Source organism: Camellia sinensis, chromosome 9 (genome assembly GCF_055761805.1).
Source record: "Camellia sinensis isolate YWXY chromosome 9, ASM5576180v1, whole genome shotgun sequence".
Classification (NCBI taxonomy): Eukaryota; Viridiplantae; Streptophyta; class Magnoliopsida; order Ericales; family Theaceae; genus Camellia; species Camellia sinensis.
The window spans coordinates 122,247,320-122,259,824 of NC_138969.1; the positions used below are offsets into that span (position 1 = coordinate 122,247,320).

The 12,505-nt window shown below is 35.1% G+C and overlaps 1 pseudogene across 1 annotated transcript; it reads right to left on the minus strand.

Moving 5' to 3' along the window:
* Window positions 1–3,771: 3,771 nt before the first annotated feature.
* Window positions 3,772–9,308, minus strand: LOC145799719 (putative LRR receptor-like serine/threonine-protein kinase At1g53430; annotated as a pseudogene). The gene is made up of 6 exons (XR_014341312.1): window positions 9,250–9,308; window positions 7,099–7,244; window positions 6,751–6,960; window positions 6,356–6,593; window positions 5,116–5,266; window positions 3,772–4,432 (listed from the first exon to the last, which is right to left on the minus strand). The product of XR_014341312.1 is annotated as a putative LRR receptor-like serine/threonine-protein kinase At1g53430 (transcript).
* Window positions 9,309–12,505: the final 3,197 nt, after the last annotated feature.

Sequence of the window (12,505 nt, forward strand, 5' to 3'; positions counted from 1 at the left end):
CAGCGAAATCAATTACCTAATTGCTCTCTTGGCCCACAAAATTGACACAATCATCGTTACAAACAACCATGAGATCATCGATAGTAACCTCCGTTGGGTCTTCTTGCTCCTTACCCACACTTTTGTCACGCCTTTTCTCCTTGTTCTTGAGCTTTCAGCATTTACGCTTCATGTGCCCTTTCTCATGGTAATAATAGCACTCAATGTCTTTCTTTGAAAAGGAACCATCTCTTGATTTGTCACGGCTTTGATCACGACCATGAGAAGTCTTACTCCATCCCCTTCTTTTGCTTCAGCCTCTCACAACAAATGCCTCTGAATGAGATGAACCCACTGGTTTTCTTCTAGTTTCTTCATTCAACAAGCTGCTAGTGACTTGGCTTATTATTACAATTCTGTCGATTGCTGAATTACTAACTGTCACAACCAAAGTCTCCCAACTTTCAAGCAAGGAACTAAGCAGCATCAAAGCCTACAACTCATTTTCAAAAATAGTTTTCATAGAAGCAAGTTGGTTAACAATACTTTTTATTTCATTCAAATGTTTCGAAATAGAGTTACCATCTTTATATTTTAAATTAACCAACTTTCGAAACAAAAAGGCTTTATTTGTTACTGATTTTCTGTCATAAAGGCTTTCTAATTTTTTTCATAAATCATGTATTGAAGTTTCAGTAGCAACGTGATGAAATACATTGTCATCAATCCATTGATGAATAACACCAACAGCTTTTTGATTAAGCCTCTTCCATTCATCATCTTTCATATCCTCGGGTTTGCCACTATCACCCTCAATGGGTCCATATAAATCTTTACAAAATAATAGGCCCTCTATTTTAGTTTTTCAAGTTACCTAATTGCTTCCATTGAAGTTAAACATACTGAAACGACCCCAACCTATGATTAATTGCTAAACTATGATTAAATATGCCTAATAAGTACTTAAGAAGAAATTCCGAATTAATTGCATGCGTGTTGCATTATTTGTGTTCATATATGTCTATCGTAGAAAGATCTGTTCATGTTTCTGTTTTGTTCTGCGAATTGAAAGCTTTATCGGCCACAGAACATGAAATTGACTTGGTTTATATGTTAATTGGAATTTTTAGAATTTTATGGTAGGTTGAATTGAAATTCGATTCAGAACGAAATAATTAGAATATAATAATTGCCATTATTTAGTTTAATCCAAGCTTAATTAGAGCTCCCTAATCAAGCCCATTTAAGGCCATTTCTAGCACTTTTGAGACACTTTACACTCTTGTTCCTTCACTCTTGAGCCTAAAAAATGTGAGAGACGGAGAATTTAGAGTAAGAGACTTGAATTCAAGAAGGAAAGGAGGCTTTGCTAGGGAATTAAAGGGCAATTGAAGAATTGAGCAAGAACTCACTAGGAATTCAAGACATTGAGAACTTTAGGTAAGACTTTCAATCATTAAACTTGTGTTTGACTCAATCATTAAACTTTAGGACGAGAATTGACCTTAAGAATAAGAATTAAGAACAACCCATGCATTGCATGCATAATTCATGATTTTTGAGCTCCATTTTCATAAATTCTTACATGCAAGAGCATACCATTGCTATATTGTAAGAGCTCACTATGATTCCACTTGAAAACACTTCATCTATTCATGTTTTGGGAGCTTTGTATTCAAGTCATTGCATGCATGTTATGCTTTCATAAGTTTAAAGTTTACTTTGGAAGAATGTGGAAGAATTCACTTGTTTTTGGACTTGATTTTGAAAAATGACTTTCAAATCATGAAGTTCTATAAGTTTACAAGTGTTTTCTCAAGTTTTGGGTCCAAAAGGTGTGTTTTGAACTATTGAATTCGAGTTTTGGAACTTGGAAGCAAAAATGGAAATTCCATAATTCTGCTACTCCGCTAGAGCGACAGATCCTGCGCTTGAGCGACCACCCTTTGTTTTGCACATCTGCTCGAGCGACAGATCCTGCGCTTGAGCGACCACCCTTTGTTTTGCACATCTGCTCGAGCGACCAAAAGCTGGCTCGAGCATAAAATGCATACTCTCAGAAGTTTTCATGCTTTGCAGACCGCTCGAGCGACTAGAGTTGCGTTCGAGCGAAGACCTCAATCTTATGCTCGAGCGACTATCAAGCGTGCATCGAGCGGAAAAATCAAACAACTAGTACTTCTGCAGAGTTTACAGACCGCTCGAGCGAAGGAAGTTGTGCTTGAGCGAAGGTTCTATTTTCAGCAAATTTTGTTAAGTGTTTCAAAATACATTTTGGCATCCTCATTACATCCTAGGCATTTCTAGGCCCTAATTAAGACTTAATAATGAGGATAAAACTTAGAAACACACTAAGAACAAAAAGAAGTAAGTTCAGTGCCTTTCGAACGTGTATTTTAATGTGTATCTGTTATGTTTGTGTAGGCACCATAAGCTATTTGATTTGTCTGCTCTATCTATCTGCTTCTGGAGCTATCTATGAGTAATAACTTAGTAAAGCTACATTCAACTTAATTTATTTTCTGTATGATGAATTAAAATATGTTCTATGAAATGTTATATTCTGTACAATGAATGATTGTCCAAGTTTCTGAAATGTATTCGTGGCATCCTTAGCACATGGCCCTTGCTCGGGGGTAATAATACTGCTGTCTCATGGCCCTTACCCAAGGGTAATAATACCGTGGTCTCATGGCCCTCGCCCGAGAGTAACAATACCATGGCTTAGGCATGTTGTCTGTTCACGGTACCGGAGGTTCCTTTATGGAATTGGTCAAGTATGACCCTTAATGCTCTGTATCTAATTTGTTAGCGCTAATGAATGTACTATGTATGATTAAGCACAAATTTCTAATTTCTATATATGATTTATACAAGAATAAGAATTATGACTCTGTTTCTACTTTCTGAATCTGTTATAGGACATGTAGGTGACTCTGTTTCTACTTTCTACTCTGTTATTATTCACTGAGCTCCCACTAACTCTATTTATATTATGTATGTAGGTGACCAGGCGCGTGACTTGGCCCAGAATTGATGGCCTAGAGTTTGAGTCTTGAGCCAGCCAGCCACCGTGCCTCCCTGTAAGGTTCCTGTTGAAAGAAGTCAAGTTTTGTGGACCAAGCTAAGAGTTTGTTTTGCTTGGTTTTGTTTTTGTTTATCTGTATACTGGACTGGTCCCTTTTGATAATACCAGTACGGTGTTGCATGACTTATGACCTTTTGACATTATGTATACATATGTACAAAGTTTTAAATTATCTATCTCATGTATGTCACACAGCTCTATGGACGTTATATGTTTGTATTTGCTTCCGCAACCCCTTCACTTATATGATTTTCAGATCAGAGGCCTTCGATAATCCCAAGATTACTGGCCAATTACGATGCTAAACCTAAAAAGACGTGTTTGGGTCATGATACATACGACCCACATTCCCCTTTCATTGATTAACACAAATAAATAAACTCAAATAAACCATAAGCTCTAATACTGGTTGTTAAGAAAAATGATTTCCCACAAGTAAATCAATTTGTAGCACAGTTACCAAGGATGAATAGTCAAATAGCCACCGCGCTTTGCTTCGGAAGAGCAAAAAACAATATATATATAAAATATTGTTAATTCTTAGGCCTATTATCAAAACCCTAACTGCTACCAAACTGAATATTAAATATCCATTAGGCTTCCAAAAGTTAGATATAATATATTAAAAATATATTATAATTAATACCAAATCAAACCAAATATTTTAATAAACCAATTGAGTCTCATACTCCACTAAGGAGGTATACCCAACATTTTCTATGTTTTGACTTTTCTTCACTTTTAGAACTTCAACAACAATACAACCACACAACCAAAACAAAATTCTACAATCTAAAAACATATCACATGACCTGAAAACATATGACAAAGTTACCGAAAGACTAACAATCACCAAAACATCAAACATTAAACATTTGAAACATAAAAAAACAAGAGAATGAAATTTTTCAACCAAAATTAAAAAAACAATGCATGTAATGCTTGCAGAGTAATGAAGCCACCATGACACGTTCCAAGTTGGATTTCATTAATAAGAATCAAGACTAATCGAGTAAAGATGATGAGAAGTTGTAGAGGACGAGCCATTTCATGCTGTTTCTGATAAATCAATGAGGGTTTGACCTTCACTTGAGTTATGGCGTTGTAGCTCATAGTATTTGTCTCTAAGGGATTCGAACCTTAAGTCATCACCATATTCACTTTGATCCATCATCAGTTCTTCGACGCATATATCACTTTCAAGTATTCTTACTACTGCAGACATGGTCGGCCTAACCACTGAAGATGGATTAGTGCAAGATAAAGCTACTTTAATAATTTTTATTGCTTCCTCCCGTTGAAATTGGAACCCAACTTTGGATCCATCAACTCTACTAAATTTCCTTTTTTTTGTAAAGCAAGTGCCTGAAATAAGAACAACAAATGTATTCTCATGATAAGTAATAAGTCAGTAAAGAACCCTAGATATAAAGTAGCAATACACAACCAGGACTCGATTATAACTAATTATAGGTCAATCAACATGGACTTACAAAATTAAAAGTGAGTTTGACTCATAAAAACAATGCTCTATTTTGGATAAAAATTTCAATGAAAGATGATCTATTTTGGGTTTACGCTCTTGTTTTGCAGTAGAAATCCTTTTCATACTCAAAAATAAATATCAAGGATTATTAGAATATCTGTAATTATGAACACTGGTAATTCATTATCATTTAAATTAAGAGAGAATACCCGATCCAATTGAAAATTTAAAGCATTAGAAACAATAACTGTCAATCAATTAAAATCATACTTTACACAACCAATTCAGGTAGTTCAATTGCGTTTGCATTAGCTTGAGTTGAAGCAAGCCAATTAAGCTTAAATGGATTGGTCAATCCTAAAGCAAGGAAAAATGGTTTTAAACTGTGTTGTCAATACAGTAGTTCTACATGCACAAAAACAAATCATAGAACACTCACAATAGTGTGGGTCCCATAGTATGTGGGCCCCACCCCACCCCTTGAGTGTTTTGTAATTTGTTTATATGCAAGTATCTTTTTTCTGTTGTCAATCAAGAGACTTCAAGAACTAGGTAATCTTACCCAATCAAGTAGACAAACATAATTTTCAATAGCACAATATTTCATGTTGTTCTTTCTAGCAATAATTTCCAATGCGACAATCCCAAAACTGTAAACATCTGCTTTATGGGTTAAGTGACCCCATAATGCATATTCTGGCGCCATGTACCCTCTGCACAACAAACATTATTTTGTCAATCTTACCAATGTAAGCTTTTACGTACATGTACAACAACAACAGTAGTTTTACATGATAAATGCCAGCATACATGAGTAAATTTGGCAATTTTTCAAGCATTTGTTCAAAGTTTATGGCCATAAAAGTGTGGTCACTAATCAGAACTTCATTTTTTTTGTTACCTTAGTGAAATTTCAAATAGATTTTGTAACAATATAACACATCTAAAGATTGAAAAGTTTATTGACATATATAAAAGCTATACTGTATCAATATAATTACTATAAAAGTTGAGTTATAGATACGATTCCATTGTGGTAGGCTTGATTGTAATTTCCAATTTTGTGCTCAAATTTCGTTTCCATTGCAGACTTGTGGTATTTATACACAATATAGTCTAACTATGGAACATATCTCTCTTACTCCAACGCCACCGTGGTCCATGAGTTGGTTAATCATTTATCCAAAGTAACTTTGCAAGTAACTACAATTTACAAAGATGCAGATACCTTTTTTCTTCTCCTTTTTAATTAATTTTGGACATTAAGATACGGATGAAACATCAAGTTAACAATATTATCATATTACTAGTACACGTAAGTCAATTCAGTAAATGTGGATGTATACAACGACCAACTATTCCACAAGTAAACTTGCATTGCAAATGCAGATAATCCAATTCAGTAAATGTGGATCTATACAACTACCAATTATTCCCTAAGGCTACATTGGAAATGCAGATTCCTAATAAGAGGCATCTATCCACAAAGACTACTGGTTTCCTTATTGGGGAACTTTCTTGGTCAAATGAGTTCACAAAAATAAATTATGAATTCCCAGTGTTTTAACAAATCAGAATCATAAAAAGTCAACAAAAATGTGTTAGACAGGGATAACTGTTGGTTGCTTTAACAATTTGAACTTGTAATTAATCAGCACTACTTATGTTTAGTCATGATTTGGAGATGAAAGAAAAGGTAATGGAATTATATCATGTTCTAAGGCGAGATTTTCTGATATACAAACTTCTGAAAGAATCGGAGAGCATTAGTCATCATTAAGAGAAGAAAATTGGTAGCTTACATAGTTCCAGCAATTCTGGTGCTAATGTGGGTGTTCTCATCTTCATCAAGCTTGGCCAAACCAAAGTCAGATATCTTAGGATTAAGATCCATATCGAGTAGTATATTGGTAGCCTTGATATACCTGTGAACAATTTTCAATCTCAATTCCTCATGCAGGAATGCCAAACCTCTTGCTATGCCAATACAAATTCTTACTCTGGTAGGCCAATCCAATTCCAATTGGCATTCCTCTGGACCTATAATTAATAAATACCCAAATCAGGAGGGGGAGAAAAAAAAATAATATCAAAAATATATAACATATTCATTGTTAGTAATAGTGGTCATACTCTTTTTCATATTGATCATACTAACTAAAAGAATGTACACAATTGATTAAAAACTTTATATTACCAAACAAAGCTCTGGCAAGGCTATTTTTTTCCATGTATTCATATACCAAGAGTAGTTGATCCCTTTCAATACAACAACCGTACAATCTTACTAGATTTGGGTGTTGCAAACCAGAGATCATTCCTATCTCATTAACAAATGCACGATTTCCTTGCTTTGATTTGGAAGAAAGTTGCTTAACTGCAATCACTGTACCATCTAATAAAACACCCGCAATGGAATAACAAAGTTTTTATTTAGTAACCTTTAAAACATGGAATGTACATCTCAACACGATTACACAAACAGAAAATCAAAACTGCACATTACACCGAAAAGATATAAATATGTCTAATGGATTACTATATACCTTATAGACAGATCCAAAACCACCTTCCCCAATTTTATTTGCTTCGTCAAAGTTGTTAGTTGCATCTTGTATTTGTCTGAATGTAAATAAGCCAGTTTGCAACTCCAATCCTCTTAGATCTGCAAAAGAACAAGCAGAACAGTTACTGCACCATCAAAGCAGTGACTTTGCTCTTTGGCCAAGTATTTAGGTATCAAATGGAAAAACACTAATCCTTTGTTTGGTTGCTTAAAGGTTGGAAGGAACAAAACGAGCACTTGTAATCTTTCAGTGGATACAAATAAATGAATTGATGTCATCTTTTGAAAACCATTATGCTCAATGATGTCATGCCATTTCAACCGCTCAACATTTATCAAATTTTATTCGAGGGGCGGTAAATACAACCCTGGTAATCCCTAGGTCAGTGTCTGCTAGTAGACTATATAAGTACTACCAATTTGTCATTTTTACCAGTATCAACTGGAGGGCTCGACACCCATAATCTGTCATTTTTACCAGTAGTAACTGGAAGGCTCGATACCTATTCTCTACACTACCTTTCAAGACTTACAACTGTATTTACCCTAAAACCATTCCATGAAAACTTTTTTCTCAACATAATTTTCTCAATGCAAGTTTTCAAATCAAATTTCAAAGCTCAATGTAATCAAATGAATTGATATGCCAATGCAACAATAATCAATACAATGCAACAATTCTTCCATTTCCAATTCTTCTACACAATGTTACCATTGTGATCAAAATTCTCATTTCTCCTTTCCATGCAATTTCACAAGATGAATAAATATACATTTATTTCAATTCATCCAAGGAATAACACATCTTCTATATTTCAAGCATTTTCAACTAATTAGCTATTTCAAGACTAAATCAACATTTTGAATAACAATTTTCAAAATAAACAACAACTCTCATATTTCTCAAAATTTATCATTTATACAATATAAATAAGAAATTTTCCAAACATCACTTATTTTGGGCATTCAAAATAAATATAACAATATCAACCATAGATTTTCAACTTCTTTTAAAAATTCCCAATTTCTAGATTTTCTCGCCAAAACCATCCATCTTCAAACATTTGAGAAAAATCTCACCAAAATCCTCTTTCTTCAATCAACATATTTCAAAACCCTCGATTTCTATTTTTTTAGGAAACAAGAAAGTAAATTCACTTTCAAAAATTACTATCTTCTTGAATCAACTATCAATTTCTCAAAGCTAATCAAAGGATGATTTCGAAAATCATCTAGATCTTGCAAAAAACATATATATAACTCAAAGGAAATCCCTATCTCGAGTTTGAAGAAGAAACAAGTTAAAAACCCCAAAATCAACGACAATGAAATTCGATATCCGTCGCACACAACGTAGCCCTCGTCTAGATAACCAACTTTGGTGAAGAACTTAGGTCCAAATCCCAAAAGATTTGAAGAAATCAAAAATCTTGTGAAGTTTTTGGTAGGAAATGTAGAGAGGAAGGAGAGGAAATGTTTTTAAAGAGAGAGAGATATACAAAAGTAATGTGAAATATCAGATTCACGAACTAATATAATACATGGTCCGCTTGAGCATGGAAAGCCCCACTCGAGCGTCAAATATACTATCCCAGTACTTTTGCAGACAGGTCAAACTTTTGAAATTAAACATTCTCCGCTCGAGCGCATAAACGGCCGCTCGAGTAAACAAGCAACTTCGAATGCATTTTGCATTTTTTTTTTGAGGGGTGCTGCCCCCTAGCTCCCTGTGAGCTGACGCGTTGCCCTTGGACCCGCCAAGGGGCGCTGCCCCCTGGACCCCCGCAAGCTGACCGGACAGCTCGACCCCCGACCGGCCCAGTCGAAGTGGCAAAACATGAAAGAATGATCGAAACCGGGATCGCTATAGATCCAGCAGCCGTAGTCCAAAAAAGGCAAATATCAAGGTTAGGAAGTGGCAGATCTTAATAAGGTAAATTACACTCATATTTCTTAATGTTTGAAAAAAAAAAAAAACGTTAATCTTACACTTTGAATATAATTATATTAACTTTTCTTTTAGCATGATTAAAGTTATCGATACTAATGTCAGTGATGAGTAGACATTAAAATAAACAAAAATAAATATGAATGTCCGAAGCTCTGCCAAACCTTCAGTGTCTCAATCACCGACAAAAATCAGTCTCGCTGTTCAGCACAATCAGGCCGTGGACAGTGTCACTGTTCATCGTTAGTGCTGTGAGATTGGGTTTGTTGTTATCTTGGTATATTATGTGCCATTGGTTGTATGTAGTAAAGGAATTGTCCAATTCATGATTATGGTTATTTATTTCATGGTCATGTGTTGATGTTGAAGTTTCAGTGCTTTTTTGTTTGTTGTTACTTGTGGGTGCCTATGTATTGTTGACTTGGTGTTTATTTCACTATTTGATTTTGGGATTTTGAACTAAGCTGTCTTGCACTGGGTTATTTCACCAAAAACTTTATGCACATTACATATTTGATTAATTGATTCAAAGAATTAATTTTCTCAACACAAATAGTCTTTGATTTATGAGGTGGTGATATAGTAAATGGTATGAAGGATAAGGGAGCAATGAGGAAATAATGGCTTAACGGTCAACAAACATAGGGGGTAATTTGTAATGTGACTTTAAACCTCAAGGAGGGATCGTAATTTTCAAAATGTGATGAGAAAATCTATATTAAGTATAAACCTCAAGGGTGTCAATGTAATTTACCCATAATTATATTATAATATTCTATGTTCTTATTTTATAGTATTTTGGGATCATCCTTATTAGGGCATTTTCAATGGTTCACCAGAAGTTTCATCAAATCTGAGTAAAAAAAAAAGACGAATTCCTCAATTTGATATCAGCCACTCCAATGGTGAATACTGTAACTTTCATCAAAACACACTAGATGTCCGAGAGGACAATAGGTTGGTCAACCGGAAAGAGGAAAATGAATTTCTTTTGCTGATCCATCTGCTTTACTCTTCACTGTAGAGCTATTGTCGGTGACTACCAAAGCTTCACTAAACTCAAGCCACTACTATGAGAGTGAGAGAGAGAGAGAGAGAGAGAGAGAGAGAGAAAATGGGGGGTTTGAAGAAGACTACCCACAAAATCAAAATCAACAATGGACACAACAATCTCTCCTTCATGAATCCCTCTGCTTTTGTTTGCCAAAGTCTCAAGTCTCATTGTTGCAATTCTTGTCCTCATTTGGGCTCTTGCCTTCAAGACTAGTTTCCTCTCTCACTCTCACTCCCAAGAAGACCCCATCTATGTTGTATCCATCTTCTCTTTCCTTCTTCAAATACATGCATTTGTATTTGAGCAAAAGATTGTGGCATTATGTGTTGTTTTTATTTTCAACAAGTGCTTCATCCCTTGCTAATTGTGATTGGGTTCATACTCATCTGTGGAGAAGGTAGTGAAGTAGAGTTTTTTTTCTTGGTTTTTCAAGAATGGGTTGTTTTTATTGGAACAAGAAAGTGTTTTTGAGAAATAATTTTTGAATTTTTGTTTCTTTGTTTTTGTTTTTACAGCAATTTTGGTGCACAGATGGTTGCCAGGTTCAAGAAATTTGAAAAAAATAAGTGCATTTGTGCTTGTAAGGAGTGGCTTTGGCTTGTGGAAATCTTGTGATCTGGACAAAGTTTCATGGACAAGATGGGATTGTGGCTTCAATTTGCTCTTCATTTTGTCTGTCAGCCGAATGACTAGGGGACAATCAGTTGGACGTCTAACCGGTCGTCCGATGGGTCCCACCCTCAACGTACACACAGTAAATTACTGAAATCGAGTCTAGGTTCTCAATTTGGTGAAAATTTTGAGACATTCTCACTTTGATACCGTTTTGATAAAATTGTTGGAGACAAAACAACAACAACAACAACAACAACAAAAATCATTTTCCACCAAATTCAAATTTAGTGACGAATTTGGTTAAACAATGGAGATGGCCTTACTCTTACTCAAAGATCACAGCTTTTACAACCTTAAGCCAGCAAAGCAAAATAAATCCATCTTCAATGATACTCAGAAACTCATCAACGCCACTTGTTCAATCCCTCTTCTTAGACACTCCCACCACTACCACAACCACCACCACCACCATACTTTCCTCTATCCACAACAAACCTCATCATCCCTACCACATCTATCTCACCTCATTGTCTTGCAATTCATCACCAATCTTTTCTGGGTCTTTCAATTTCAATCGAAAAACAAACAAACTTACTCACAAAGCCTTTTGGAGAACTCGATCCGATGGTAGTTTAGAAGGGCTAGCCTCAACTTCTTTTGGTTTAGATGAGTTGTGTAATTCGAATAAGTCTTCAAAGTTGCGAGCTCCATCGTTCTCTATTTATACTTCGAATAATGGGTCTGATGAAGAAAATGGTGAGAAAGAAGGGTTAGAGATGAGTGAAGTGCTGGGTAGTAGTGAATGTTAGGAAAAATAGAAGATTTCACACCAGTAAATCCATCAAAGGGAATAAAAACTAATGCGGAAAAACTAAATCAATAACGCCACAAGAATTTCACGTGGTTCCTTCAATGTGAGGTACGTCCACGGAATCGAAATCTGATTCCACTATTAACTAAAAACTTTCCAAACAATTACAAACGAGACACGAATGATCTCACAAAACCACCCTTAGGTGAAATCCAAATAATCACAAATAAACAAGATTAAAGACCTCACCAAATAGATGAACAAAACTCTTCGAAACAGAGTTGAAGAAAACCCAAATCAAACTTCACAATGTTTGCTGAAATACTCATCAAACAAACGAAGCCCTTGAATACCCAAGAATCACATGGTAGGCTTGATATTGGATTACCTAGGAAGCACTATCTCATGAAGTAAATATGAATCAATACTTGGCAGCCAAAAACCCACCGAAACTCTGTCTCTCATAGCCACTGTGCCTCATTCCAATTAAATAATATTTCTTGGGCTTTTAATCCAAGCCCTACTTGTTACCACACAGATTATTAAATATCAATTGGGCCTCCAAAAGTTAGGTATAATATATTAAAAATATATTATAACCAACACCAAACCAAATTAAATTCTTTTAATAAACCAATTGGGTCCCATATTCCAATAAGGAAGTATACCCAACAATTCTCCCCCTACCGACTTAGGTGGAGACATCAACCATACTCGCCAAAGTTTGACACTTCAAATGCTTGTCCCTCAACAAAGTCTTAGTCAACATATCCGAAATATTATCATCTGTGTGAACCTTTTCGAGTTGCAACAATTTCAAATCTAACACATCATGAATCCAATGGCATCTCACATCAATGTGTTTTGATCTCGAATAAAAAGTAAAATTTTTACTCAAATGAATAGCACTTTGACTATCACAATAAAGCACATACCTTTCTTGCTTTATACCCAACTC